This window comes from Thunnus albacares, chromosome 15 (assembly GCF_914725855.1).
Source record: "Thunnus albacares chromosome 15, fThuAlb1.1, whole genome shotgun sequence".
NCBI lineage: Eukaryota > Metazoa > Chordata > Actinopteri > Scombriformes > Scombridae > Thunnus > Thunnus albacares.
The window spans coordinates 20,463,491-20,477,487 of record NC_058120.1 but is presented as its reverse complement, the minus strand read 5'-3'; the positions used below and the strand labels follow the sequence as shown (position 1 = coordinate 20,477,487).

The 13,997-nt window shown below is 41.2% G+C and overlaps 1 protein-coding gene across 4 annotated transcripts in view; it reads right to left on the bottom strand.

The window, feature by feature from the left end:
• tnika (TRAF2 and NCK interacting kinase a) overlaps window positions 1–13,997 on the bottom strand; it is a 61,804-nt gene that overhangs the window by 31,649 nt on the left and 16,158 nt on the right. The gene's annotated exons all lie outside the window — the stretch shown is intronic.

The following is a 13,997-nucleotide window of genomic DNA, read 5'->3' as shown; positions in this document are numbered from 1 at the left end:
GGGATGGACAGGAAAGGACTATTATCCCCAGATGAACTGACTGGTCTTTTTTAAGTATTTTTGAGGCATTTATGCTGCACTTAGAGATTTAGCAGTTGAGAAATTACAGAAAATGAGGGCAGAGTAAAGATGAGGAATGACACGCAACAAAGGTCCCCATCTGGACTCAAAACTGGAATGTTGTGGTTCATGGTCATCGCCATGTACCCATTGTACACTGCATCGCCCCAATCGGCATCTCTTTTAATACAAGGAATAACAGCAGGCAACTAAATTACTAATATTTTCTATTGCAGTTCAGGGTTTATTTACATTTTTATTTACAAAATGCTAATTTTAAGTCTTTTTTTTTCTTTAGCTATGCATGTGAATGAGTCACATCTGTTGTATGTGGTCAAAACTTATGAATTGCAGGCTTTAAGTAGTTGGAAGCAGAGAGCATCAGAAAATGATAATATGGTGTCCCTGACAAATGTCCCTGACCGGATTCAAATCAAGGACTTGACAGTAAATACATTTGACTGCTGGGTCAACGAGACACCCTCGTATATCACTGTGATTTGACTTGTACTTGCAGCATCAGTCCAATCAGTGTAACTCTAAAAATCTCAGATAGCAGTTTAATAAATACACAGCTGACAGTTGAAGAGACAAACAGATACAAAACCATAGACCCGGGTGTGTTGTATAATATCGAGGCTAGGCAGATGCCTGGGGGGAGCGATGGTGAGGAGCTGGGAGATTGGAAGCTGAGGGGCGAATGGAAGGCCCAAGCGGTTCGTTTGCAACAGAGCATCTGTGGCTGTGATTAGCTAATGAAGCTAACAGGGCTAGAGACTCTAAAACCACTGACGGCTATTACTTCCACCTGTCTGGACTGAACTGATTAGCATGTTACAGTCTGAGAAGAACAGCTTAGCAGCAGTGGCACAAACAAGCAAATACATACACACATGGGCAAGGACTCAAAACAAGGGCAGGACTGTTTTCCTGGTGGAATTGTTATAAACCAGATGGCATTAAGGGTCTGGCACTAAAGCGCCTCCTGAGGGCTTTAATCGAAGGGCCGTTCTGATAATGAGTGCTAGAGCAAAAACAGAGGCTAAGAATGCTACAGCGCCGTATTATGGCTAAACATCAGTAGCGTTATTGCTTTGCAATTCATTCAGGAGTGATTTTACCGTTGCAGAACTGGCTCTGCACCCCGCCACCAGTCATTAGTCATTCTCATCACTTCACATTCTATTTTTATGACGTTTTAACAGATCAATTGTACCCACAGGCTCACCAAAACTCACTTTACTTGATTAAAAGCTTGTGAGTAATATTCAAAATATAGAGTTGTTTACAGCAAAACAATGTAGGCAGCTCAATTGCTTACTCCTTCTGTTACACCTACATTTTACAAAGTAGAGAAATCGGTCAACATAATGAGATGATAACGATGTTTTTACTCATGAGGTCAGCTGGTGTTTAGGCTAGGGTCAAAGTCCAAATTTAAAATCAACTTAATGAGTTAATTATCAAGAAATTAATTCTGAAAAAGAAGAGTTCATTATTCACTTATCATTTTGTAAACAAAATGCGTCACTTGCTTACTGTGCCTCAAAAGTCACCACAGTATTAGAGCCATTACTAGAAACAAAACTGTTACTGTTCATTTGGTGGGTTCCCACAAGATGACTGGCAATATGTTAACATCAGCTCAGGTCCCTGAATGATTTATAAATCATGAGAACTTAAACTTCTCATTAAACTGCTCTTCTGGAATTAAAAAAAAAACTTTTAAACTCGCTGATTTATTGCTAAAAGAAAGTTTTAATATGATAATTCATTGTGTCACAATCCAGAACCGCATAATGCAAACTAAGTTGAATGCTGTGATCAGTCTCTCTCTCTCTGTCTCTCTCCCTCTCTCTCTCTCTCTCACACACACACATATACACACACAGTCCAGATTCTGTGAGAGTAAAAGAGCTGGAAAGATTGAACAGGGATTTCTCATTAGGATCAGACTGCCCCAATTCCACAAGCACAAGGACTGGCTTTGTTGGAGACCAACAAAGGAATTACAGCCACTTACAAACCAGTAACTCAGACACACACGTACACATACATGCAGACACACACACACACACACAAAATACAAAAAGATCTCCCTTTTTTCCACTACTCACACAGACAGAAGAACTCTTGCAAACGCCCACACATGTGCACACATAGACGCAGAGAGAGGGAATGATTGAGGGAGTGGAAGAGTGACTAAAAGAGCGAGAGAGAGAGAGAATGTGTCAAATAGATTTTGGACATGGATATCATCAGAAGTGGATAAAGATTCATTACTCTGAGCCACCTGACAACCTCCCTCCCTCCATCTCTTCTTCCCTCCTGGAGCAAGTAATGTCACCCAGCCTTATTAAATGACCAAGTGTGAAAGGAGCAACAGAGAAGAATTAGCACTGTCAGTTCATCTTCATCTCTCACTCTTTCTTTGTCCTCCCACGGTTCATTTATTTGCAAATTCAAAAGATGGGATTTGGTTTGGCCTCGGTTATATGAATGTCAACTACAATAGTATTTTCAACAGCAGTTGAGAGGAGAATGTGTGTAACAATGATGTCAAAACAATTCAGAATAACTCAATGAATTATTCCATTAATTTTCATCAACGAGTTCATTCATCAAGCTGTAATGCCACATATCCAGCTTATCAAATGTTAGAATCTGCTATTATTTTCTTTTTCATAGAATTGCAAATTAAATCCGTTTGGGTTTTGGATTGTTGGTTGGACAAAACAAGCTAATTGAAGACATTATCTTAAGCTCTGGGAACTTGCGAGGGGGCGTTTTTAACTGTCCGACATTAAACACACAGAAAGCAAATAACAGTAAGCAATCAATCCAATGTTTGGAAAAAATAATTGATAAATTAAACATACTTATTTGCTTTCTTGCTGAGAGCTTGATAAGGAGATTGATACCACTCTTGTGCCTTACTTATGAAGATGGAGCCAGGATGTGGTTCAAATTCTCAAGAGGCTGACTCGGCACAAATGTAGTGAGAAAGAGTGCAAGACAGAAATTATTTTTATTTTAAAATTATTATTTATTTGTACATTTCTTTTTTTATAATTAAAGTAAAAAAACAACAACTGGAAGTAGACAAGTGCATAAGAAATACCATAAATTTAGCATAAAGACCTGAAGTATAAAATACACCAAATGTAAAATCTTTGGTGATTCCTGAATTGTCCTCTAGCAACACCAGCAGGTTGACATTTATGGCTTTTAGTGAAATATCTTAACAACTATTGGATGGAGTCATGAAATTTGGTGCAGATAAGCTAAGCTAACTGGCTCCACCTCTGTACTTAGTTCACAGGTTATCCTCAATTAACTCTCATCAAGAAAGCAAATATTCATATTTCCTAAAATGATTGCCTTTATCAAAAATGAAAAGTATTATTAGTTACAGCCTGAATAATGACAAATAATTGGAAAAGAACATCACACAGTATTGAAGTCGTTCTATCATCTTTTCTTTTCTCTATCTCTCTCTCTCACAGAGATGAACCACTCTCTCCCTGAGCTGTCCCATTCACAACGAAGAGCTTTGAGCTTCACAGGCCTGTTCATCCCTTCCTCCACTCGTTTGTTGACTGCTTTGCCTCTCTGACCTAGATCTGCAGTTTCTCTCTCCCTCTCCCTCTGCCTCTCTCTCTCTCTCTCTCTTTCTCTTATCCCACTGATTCTCTCTCATTATCTAACCCTCTTAACTTCTCACAATCTCCTCTTTATGCCTTTCATTATTCCTCCCTCTAGATGTCTCGCTTACTTTTGCTCTCACTGTCTCTTGTATTTTCTGTCTCCCTCTCTCTCTCTCTCTCTCTCTCTCTCTCTCATGCCTCACAGCTCAGACCAGCGGCCTGTGAAAAGCGGGTTCTACATGGACATGACTGAGCTGAGCGCTAATGCTTGCGAAACAGCGTTCGGCTCGGAGCTCGACAAGCAAATATGACACAAACCCAGGACTCCCCGCAAAACCTTTCACTTTGTGTCTGCTAATGCATCTAGCGCCTTCCGGTAACCACAATGCACTGACACGGGCCTGAGTGCCTCCTCAAAAACAAAACAAACACACACACTGTATACATAAATGCACATAAATGCTTTCATCCTATACTTCCTAACTGTCATAATACTGAGTACACTGTGCATTAACGTCACTTCGCATCATATTGACGTTTCAAATGAGGTTTTGGAAATTATTCCCACGTGTCAATTTCTCCCCTTCTTTAATCCCGTGGAGGTATTTTGACCAAATAGGATAGCAAAACATGTCACTCACACACACACACACACACACACACACACACCTCCAACTCCACACACACCTACAAGGAGTTTCGATGCTGCCAGGCCAGGTGTATTTGAGCGATAACAGACCAAATTGACTACGTTCGTTCCGCTTGGATGGCCATGCTGTGATGGAGACAGCAAACTGATACCAAACTGATCTCCAATCAGCCTTCAGGCAGCCGCATCACGGAGGAGTCATTACTTAGCGACATCCCTGCAGGAGTAAGAAGTATGCTTTCCTAAAACGGGGTCATTTACACCCGTTTAGTATAAATGTTTAAAAATATATTTGCTATTTTAGAGGACAGTGCCTTGAGTGATTTGATTTTTTTTTTTTTTTAATCACACAATTAAATCTGAAGAAAAAACAAGAGAGTCTTCTTGTGATATTTGCTCAGCTGTTAATTTGTTCATTCAGCTGTGATGTCTCAGAGACAGCTGAGTAGATGTAAACAAGATTTTGTGGGCAATGAAGCTTCTACCCAGCATTTTCACAACTATGATTTCATAACTTAGATGTTAAAACTATACAAAAACAAGAGGGATGCAAAGGAGGTGGACACAATAACACAAACAGCTGCTCAGCAAAATACCATTGCAAGAAATATGAGCATTGTAAAGCTTTTCATGTTTTTTTTTTTCTCCATGATTTTATGTTTAACGGTGTCACAAAAGTGTTGATTCAGCTCTAAAATGCAAGTTAGGGCTCAAGCTACAGATTTGTTTAATTATCAATTAATCTATCAATTACTTTTTTGATTGATTTCACAATTGTTTTGTCTATAAACAATGCAGAAATGTTCCTCACTTCTTCCAAGCATTGAAGGTGACATCTTCAGGTTCCTTGTTTTGTTTGATCACCTTTTTCAGCATGTTAAAAATCCTCAATTTAGCATCTGTATAATCCCACACTCAGTCACCCACTCACCATGTTGTCTATATATGTCCTATACTGTACTGAAATTTTCTTGTGACACAATGACGCAAAATATGATTTTAGGTCCGATGTTATATGGTGCTGATTCATCTCTCATCTCAGCTGTCCCCTTTCATGTGCCGCATGAGGGAGGTGTCAGAATGACACAAAGTACACCTAATCCAGTGATTATCATCAACACGTCATAATTTTGATTAATTGCACCTGCCAAGTGAAAGTAAAGTCTATGGGGAGAGGTACTTGGTATGATGTGTGTCTGACGATGAAAGAACAGTGGTTGTGTGTGTGTGTGTGTGTGTGATTCTCTTTTACGATTTGTCTGCTGCTATATGGAGCTGAATGTTGAGGGGAACAAACACACACACATACACACACACACAAGCACTGCAGGCTGCAGAGGGAAGCATCTCTTCATCATTCTCAGCTTGCAGCCTCAGTTAGGCAGGACCAACATGCTAACCACTGCTTCAATGCAGCCTGCCGGTGGATATCATAATGCCCAAGGTGTGTCTGTGCGTGTGAGCAAGAAAGAAATGCTTTTACACAGTGTGTGTGCATTTTGTTTGTTGGTGTGCGCATCCATGCCCTTGCCAAGTCAATTACACAGACCCCCCCTCTCGGACACATTTACTATGCAGGACACTTCCTGTCGTAGCCTAGCAACAGTCTTGGCTGGCCAGAGTACAGTGTGCACGACACGTCAACACACACACACACACACACACACACACACACACAGAAAGAAGGAGAATAAAGGGAATAAGAGACTATTGTCCTGATATGGGAGAGTTGTTGTTTAGAAGAAGAGGTGAGGATGGGGTGAGGAAAGGAGGGTAGAAGAAGGAAGTGATTCAGATATGAGGGAATGGATGAGCGTAAGACTACTTCGCTGACAGCTGAATTTCACAGCGCATCTGTCCTCTGTGCATGCCGGCTGTGTGGCCAAGCTGCAAGGTCAGAAGAAAACCGTCCAAATTTTACTTTTAAATGACTGTCTTGTGGTTCCAATTTGATCCTTATTTGACTTTCATTTGCACAAACCAAAAGTTTAAACACCCATAACTATGGTTATGCATGTTTTAGCCCATTAACTACAAATCTCATTACTTGGGACGATTTTCAAAAGCCTACCATAATTAAGATAGATTTCCTACTTTCTAGGGAGCCCTTGGTTTCATTCATTTCCCTATGATTAAAATTAACTCAGAGACATGAAACCTTCTTATGTTAGCCAGTCAATCATAATAATCATCTTGCTGCTATTATTTATCAGTTTGTTTGTTTTTTTTTTCAGTTTTTTGTCATCATGGTGATGCAGTTGCAAGCAGAGTCATTTTGGAAACCTGCTACCTGTCAGTGTGTTTAAGGACACTGCGACATCTGTGAAGTTGGCTGCCAAAATAGGAAGTCTTTTAATACAAGCAACACCCAAATTCAAATGATCCTTTCAATGCTTGTTATCATTTGTCACCTAGGTTTCATTTTCTGACAACTTAGCTGACCTAAATGCGATGCTTTCTGACATCTGACTCTGCGTTAATGAACTGCAACATTGACATGGTCCTTTAACTCTCCGTTTGAATTTTTCAAGATAGAAACCATATAAGTACAAAAGTCAAAATTTTCATTTTTCATTAATTATGAAGAACTCAGCAATGTTACGCAACCATGAATTCCACTTGCATTAGTCTTCATGTCACTTGTTTGCAAATGACCCAGAAAGACAAAAGCAAACATACACAAATATGAACACACATACACACACACACACACACACACCAATGGAACAACAGACTGTGATGCCAACTCTTTGTTAAAAGGAAATGGGTCACACCCTAATCCTAATCTGTGCCGTCGTGGTAATCCACACATACACACAACAGACACCAACATCAAGCAAGAATCCAATGAATGGCATCTAAGTATGCTCTCCTGGCATAGGGCCTGTTGGCATGGTAACGCTATCATAGGGGAGAAGTGCGCTATGGGATGTGCCCCTGAGATTTCACTCTATACATTTTTCTTTCTGTCTGTTTCTACTCTGACAAGCAAGTCCTAGAGGGAGATTACACATTGCTGTCACACACACACACACACACACACACACACACACACATACATAACACATACCAAACTGTATTTCAGATGTGTTAGGGTTGAAGAATTCAGACAAGCAGTGTTTCAGTCTGTACCCTAGTATCAACAACCACTGGTTCTAGTCTGTAGGCTTACAATCCCAGCATGCACAGCAGCGGGTGCCAGAGCTGCAATGCTGAATTAAAGCCACTTTCTGCAAACAAACGTAACAAACACAGTTCTGCTTCAAGGATCCCAAAGAAATAAGGGAACCAATACTCCGAGACACACCTCATTGCAGTTCAAACACCTGCAATCATTCCGCATTCGCACGTGCTCGCACACACACACACACACACACACACGCACACACCAATGCATGCAGACAAGTGCCCACAAACACACGCAAGCGCACACACCGTTGGGGAATCAGTGAGGCAGTAAATAAAAGTGACAAAGGCCTCCATTCCAATCTACTACTGCACTGCCCAGGAAATATAGAAGCGCCCTGAAGCTGTTCACACACTGGCACATGAGAGAGGAGAGACACAAATTGAGACAGGAAGAGATTTAAAAGGAGAGGAGATATAACGAGAGCTAGTGAAGATGAGGGAAACGTATACAAGCAGGGAGCTTGTGGGAAAAGGAGGTAGTAAAGAAAGAGCGACGGAGGAGATGAAAGGAAAAAAGAAAAGATGAGAGGAAGAAAGATGAGCGCAATGATCTGTAGAATAGTCCAGAGGGCTTTTATTGACAGCTGAGGGGAGGGGGGGGGTAGGTAGTTGCAGAAAAGAGAAGCTGGATTTTTGCGACAGACAGCCAGCATGTGTTGATTCCACTCTGAATGAAACCCTGTTATCAGCTAAAGCCTACTGAAACAATAATCTATCAAGTCTGAAAAGCAGCTCATTAACCTGCCTGATCGCAGTACAAAAAACAAGCTAATTAACAAGCCAGTGGACACACAAATGTTTGGGGAAAACAGACTAATCTGGGGTCAATGAAAGGATTTGACGCTAAATAATCTCAAATGCAGGCACATGGTTAAAAGTAAGAGAAATTCTGCAAAAAGGCAAATACACAAATTTGATCATAAGCAACATAGGCACATCTGTCAGTCCTCATGGTGGTGCTAGAAAATGAAATGACACGGCAGATGCTGTACACAAAGCCCAAGTAAGTCCATCCTCATGACAGGAAATATGGTCAGTTTAATGTTATATATGTAAAAAGGGATCTGCGGGCATGTGTATGTGTTTCTGTTTATGCATAGAAGACAGTAAAAGCTTGTCCTCATCACAATATCTCCTTTGATGTGATGGAAATAAATCAACCCTAACAGGATAACCACTCGCTGGATGAACATGTGTGTGTGTGTGTGTCTAAAGCTTATTTATGGTAGGCATTTGAGGCTGACACAGATTAAATGAAACACAAACTCAACACACATATCAACACATGTACCGTAACCTACACAAATGTTGATTTTTTTTTAGCTGAAATCCATCTAAACAGCTGTATGACCCCCCCTCTAAAACTGTTAACTCTGCACCATCACAACAGTATTTCCACAGACTAACATAGTGCTTCATTGAGTCACTAACTCATTTACATAGGTTAACTTACAAATGCACTCACTGACTAATTCACTCAGTTAGCCACTGACCCACCCACTTATCTCTCATTTCAAATCAAACTGCCTAATGTCTTGTGCCTCCCTCTCCTCCTCCCCCCCGATGTTACAACATCTGCAGAACAAGCAGGCACAGAACTGGAGGAAGAGAGAGTTGAAGAGTGTGCATGACTGAGGGAACACTACAAAAGGAGGTGCAGCAGCAGGAGGAGGAGGAGGAGGAGGAGAAGGGAGGAGGGGGAGGGTTGCGGCGAGGAGGCAAAGCGGCAGGTTCAGCACATCGGCATCACGCTCTGGCGGCTCTGGAGGTCAAACAAACAGCCAAGCTGATTTACTGTACAGAGCGGAGGTGAGAGAGGGAAAAAGCGGAGGAGAGAGAGAGAGAGAGAAAAAAAACAGCTGAGTGAGGGCACTGGGAAGGAGAGTGTGGTAAGGACATAAAAGATGAATATGAGAAGTTGTTCGGATGGAAGAGAGCAGGGGTAGAGAATGAAAATGAAGAGCTAAAGGCTGTGAGAAGAACACATTCACAGGGAAAAAAAGGAGAGATCAGAGGCAATTAAGAATAATAGAGAGAGCCAGGCCTGGTATAGGTTATTGATTTAACTATTGATGGGCAGTAGTTCTAACTGTGGGAATAAAACCTTGGCTAAATAGCTCTTTACAGTGCACACTATCAATTAAAGAGAGGGGAATCCGACTGGAAAACATACAGTAGAGGAGAGAACGAGAGAGAGAGGCACACAGAGAGAGAATGAGAGATTGTTATTGACATCAGGCATGGCTAATTGACCCTGGTCTGGGTGGCAGGAGTGCATTGTGGGTAAGTGGGGCATGTGGCCTTGGGGAAGACAAAGTGAGGATGTAGGCTAATGAACACACTGCCAGGTGTGTGTGTGTGTGTGTGTGTGTGTGTGTGTCACCGCACACGGGCAGAACGAGTACATCTGCTGTTCCCACGGAAACAAGCAACATCCACCTCAGTCACGGTTCACATTTCATTCATAAGGACTCCAGAGATTGAAGTGTGTGTGTGTGTATGTGTGTGTGTGTGTGTGCGAGTGAGTGTGTGTAGACAAACTACAAAAGGAGCAATGACACAGTGTCAAACTGTAAACAACTGAAACGACGTCTACACCCGGGAAATACAGTAGTTATATGGCAACAGGCAAACACACACACACACACACACACACACACATATCCGTTTATTGTACACATGAGCACAAACAATACCCGAGCCTTATAGCCTGCAGACACGCCCAGCTGAGACCTTCTGACAGCTTCCCCATTAGCACTAAGGCTACCATGTAGAACTACATTCTTTATTCATTTACATGTGTCAGCCCCTTACCACGCTAACTGCAATTTACTGATACGGTAAGCATGACTAGCTTATACATTTTTTAGGGGAGGCTGTGTGAATGAGTAATGTTCTCCCCTTGTGCGAGAACAAGAGTGAGACTCAGAGACCAAAATTTTGGTGAATTTTTAAAGTAACAGTCATGGCACAAAAGTTGTATCTGGGCTCAGTCGAACAGAAGTGAACATCCACTGTACTCTTTGCAAATAATTATCATCATCATTCAGATTTGTGTCCCTATTTACAGGAATGTTTTGGTCCTATGTGATCAACTTTCATTGCTTCTGATATTATATTATATTAAGTATAAGTATATCATGGTACAGATTATTTCTTCAAAGGAAAAAAAAAACAACAATGAATGGGTTATGACAGCATTGCATATACTGTATCTGTTACATTTCAATCTGCATTGTTAAAATGTAACAAGTCTAATCATGTTCTGCTTTTTTAACTGTCAAATAATGGTGAAGGATGAAATCAAAACCAACAATGCTCTGATCCCAACAAGATTAGTATTGTGCAACCAAAGTCTGATATTCCTCACTGATAAGAGTGACACACCTTTGCAGTTACATAACTTATTCCTTCATTACAAGGAACATGGGCACTGTGGTTTATTTTGAACAAATCTCACAAGCACTGTCCTGCTGCCATAAATACTCGCGATGGCACGTATAGTGGTCGACAAATACACTATTTACTCCTGTATGAGCAATGTTTTCTAAAAACTACCAGTTGTTTTGGGAATTTCTCATCCTTTATCTAGATGACAGCATATACAGTGTATTCATGATGTGTTTTTTCTTTTCCATTTTTTTCAGTGGAAGTAAACGGGATTGGGTCTAAGGGTCAGAGTGAGGCTGCAGAAGTCAGAAAGTACTAAGAGAAGGACAAACACATTGTTGGTTTTAGTCTTTTCATAGGGTATGTTGATAATAACAAAACTAAAGAATATAACCATCATCCTTTAAAAATTAAGATACAATTATAATATACTGTAAGTGTAATCAGACGTTTCACTGTTTTTCAAAACCTGCTAACTGCTTACGAACAAATCCAAGTGCGCCTGTCATTACTGTGTTGCTATTTTTAACCAATTAAAGGACCAGTGTGTAGGATTTAGTGGCATCTAGCAGTAAGGTTGCACACTGCAACCAACTGTATACCCCTCCCCTTTCAAAACAGGTAGGAGAACCTACAGTGGCTGCGAAACTCACGAAAAACATAAAAGAACCTCTCTAGAGCCAGTGTTTGGTTTGTCTGTTCTGGGCTACTGTTGAAACATGGAGGTGCAACATGGCAGGCTCCACGGAAGAGGACCCACTTCTTATGTAGATATAAAGGGCTCATTCTAAGCTAATAGAAACACAACAGTTCTTACTTTCAGGTGATTATACACTAATTAAATCATACTTATAAATATTATATTCACTTTCTGCCTATAGATCCCCCTAAATCCTACACACTTCTACAAGCTTCTGGTTTTCCAATTAGACTATTGATTTCTCCTCATTTTTTTATTTATTTAATCAATAAATCATCAGTCAATCCTTCTGTTGGTAGTACTGAGTGACTGTGCAGGACAGTTTTGGTTATATCAACCTTTTGATCAAAAAAATAAGTTAAACTAAAACAGAATAAAAAATGATGTACAGAGCAGGAAATAACATAGACAGTATAAAATGTAATGTGACCGCTGATTTGTCAAGTTGCCATTTTAGTATAATCTATCATTGACTACTTTCAAAGAGAAACACACTGTATATGCTTGCTTGCTTGATCTTCTTTCCTGCTGTGAAACACTAGCTGGAGGAGTTCAGAACATCAAACAAAGAGGAATAAATGAAGTCACTCTATCTTCCTTCCTTTTCAGAGTCTCTTATGCCAGGCTTTCACACTTCACGCTGCTTCTCTGAGGTGTGTGTGTGTTTGTGTGTGCCTGGCGTGCAAATGTGTATGTGTGGTAGTGGCGTCGCGGGCATACAGAGAGAAAAAAATCTCCCACAGTCCTTTGCGGCGTGACTTCCAGCAGATAAGGAAGATAAAATAACTTTGAAGTTTTATGTGGTTCTTAAGAGGGCAGGCGAGGCAGGAGAAGGAGAGGTGGGTCTGGGTGCAAAACAGACAGGGACACTGCGGGTAAAAACAAAAAAAGAGACATAGACACAGAGAGAGAAAGAAAGAGAGAAAGATACAGGTGTTGTTGGTTAATAAGATGAAGCATTTCTGTGAGTCCTTATATTAATCTTCGTCCCATCCGTTACATCCAGAGACCCTGGATTGCCACGGTAACAAGATTATCATGATATCAGCAAAGACACGAGGTCATAACTGCACATGACTCCGTTCTGCATTGTGCCATCTCATCTGTTCATCAATTTGAAAGATAACAGAAACTCATGATAAGAAGAAAATCTTGTTCATCTTGTTCAGGACCGTACACACACACACACCACCGTCACTCCCGACTGCATGAAACAAACATACACAGTGACATGAGGCTATGTCACCACTTACATGCTCCTTGAAGCCCATGTACACAAACATATCTTTTTACACACGCACACCAGTGCAGTAAATGGAAACCACAGAGCTGCTCTTTGTACTGAGTTGCTGTCACAGTGGGTGAGCATATAAAAGCCCATACGGCCCAGGTCCCCAACCATCGCTTTTGCTCTGCTGTGTGTGTGTGGTGTGTGTGTGTGTGTGTGTGTGTGTGTGTGTGTGTGTGTGTGTGTGTGTGTGTGTGTGTGTGTGTGTGTGTGTGTCAGAGTGACTGGTGAATATTTTAAGAGTGCGGAGCACTTCGCCTGAGGAGGAGCAGAGTGGATGTGTTCTGTCATCAGAAAGAAAAAGATTGGTCGCCTCTTCTCCTCTTCTCTTTCTCCTGCTCCTTTGCTGCATGGATACAGCACAGTCATGGAGAGAAACTATGTGAAATGTGAAAAACAGCGCACACACACACACACACACACACACACAAATTCACGCAAACACCGGAAATGTTTCATTGCTGCCAAACCCGAGGAGACAAGTCGATGAGACCATGGGCTGAATGTGTCATCGTTCACGTGTTTGTGCATGTGTGTGCATGTGTGTGAATGTGTGTGTCAGTGCCACATTTGTGTTCTTGTGACCGATATATGATTAGTTGCCCTCTAAACTTGTCCTTGCATCCATCAAGGAGAAAAATGACCTCTCCCGCGGGAATGACGAGGAGCTGTGATTAATCAATTAGCCAATCAATAAGCCTGTCAGTCAATAAGTCGTCTTGTCAGTCAGCCAAGGAGCATTTCGGCAAGTGGCTGCCCAGGGATAGTCCCCATTCCCACCCCACTGTGGCATTATGTGTGAGGCAAGGAGTGCTTCCTCAATTCGGAGAACTGCAATTCCCATAAGCCCCATCAAATATTCACACCCATAAGAAAGAAAGAGAGAAAGGGGGGAGACAGTAGAGGAACAGAAGCGTGATGAAATTAAAAAAAAAAAAAGAGGAGAGGGAGGGAGAGCTGGAGGGATGAGAGTGGAGGAGAGAGAGACGTGGCAAAATAAAGAGAGGAAATACCAATGAGGGAGCGGACAGAGGGAGTTGATGAGAAAGAGAGTGACAACAGTAAGAGAGAAAA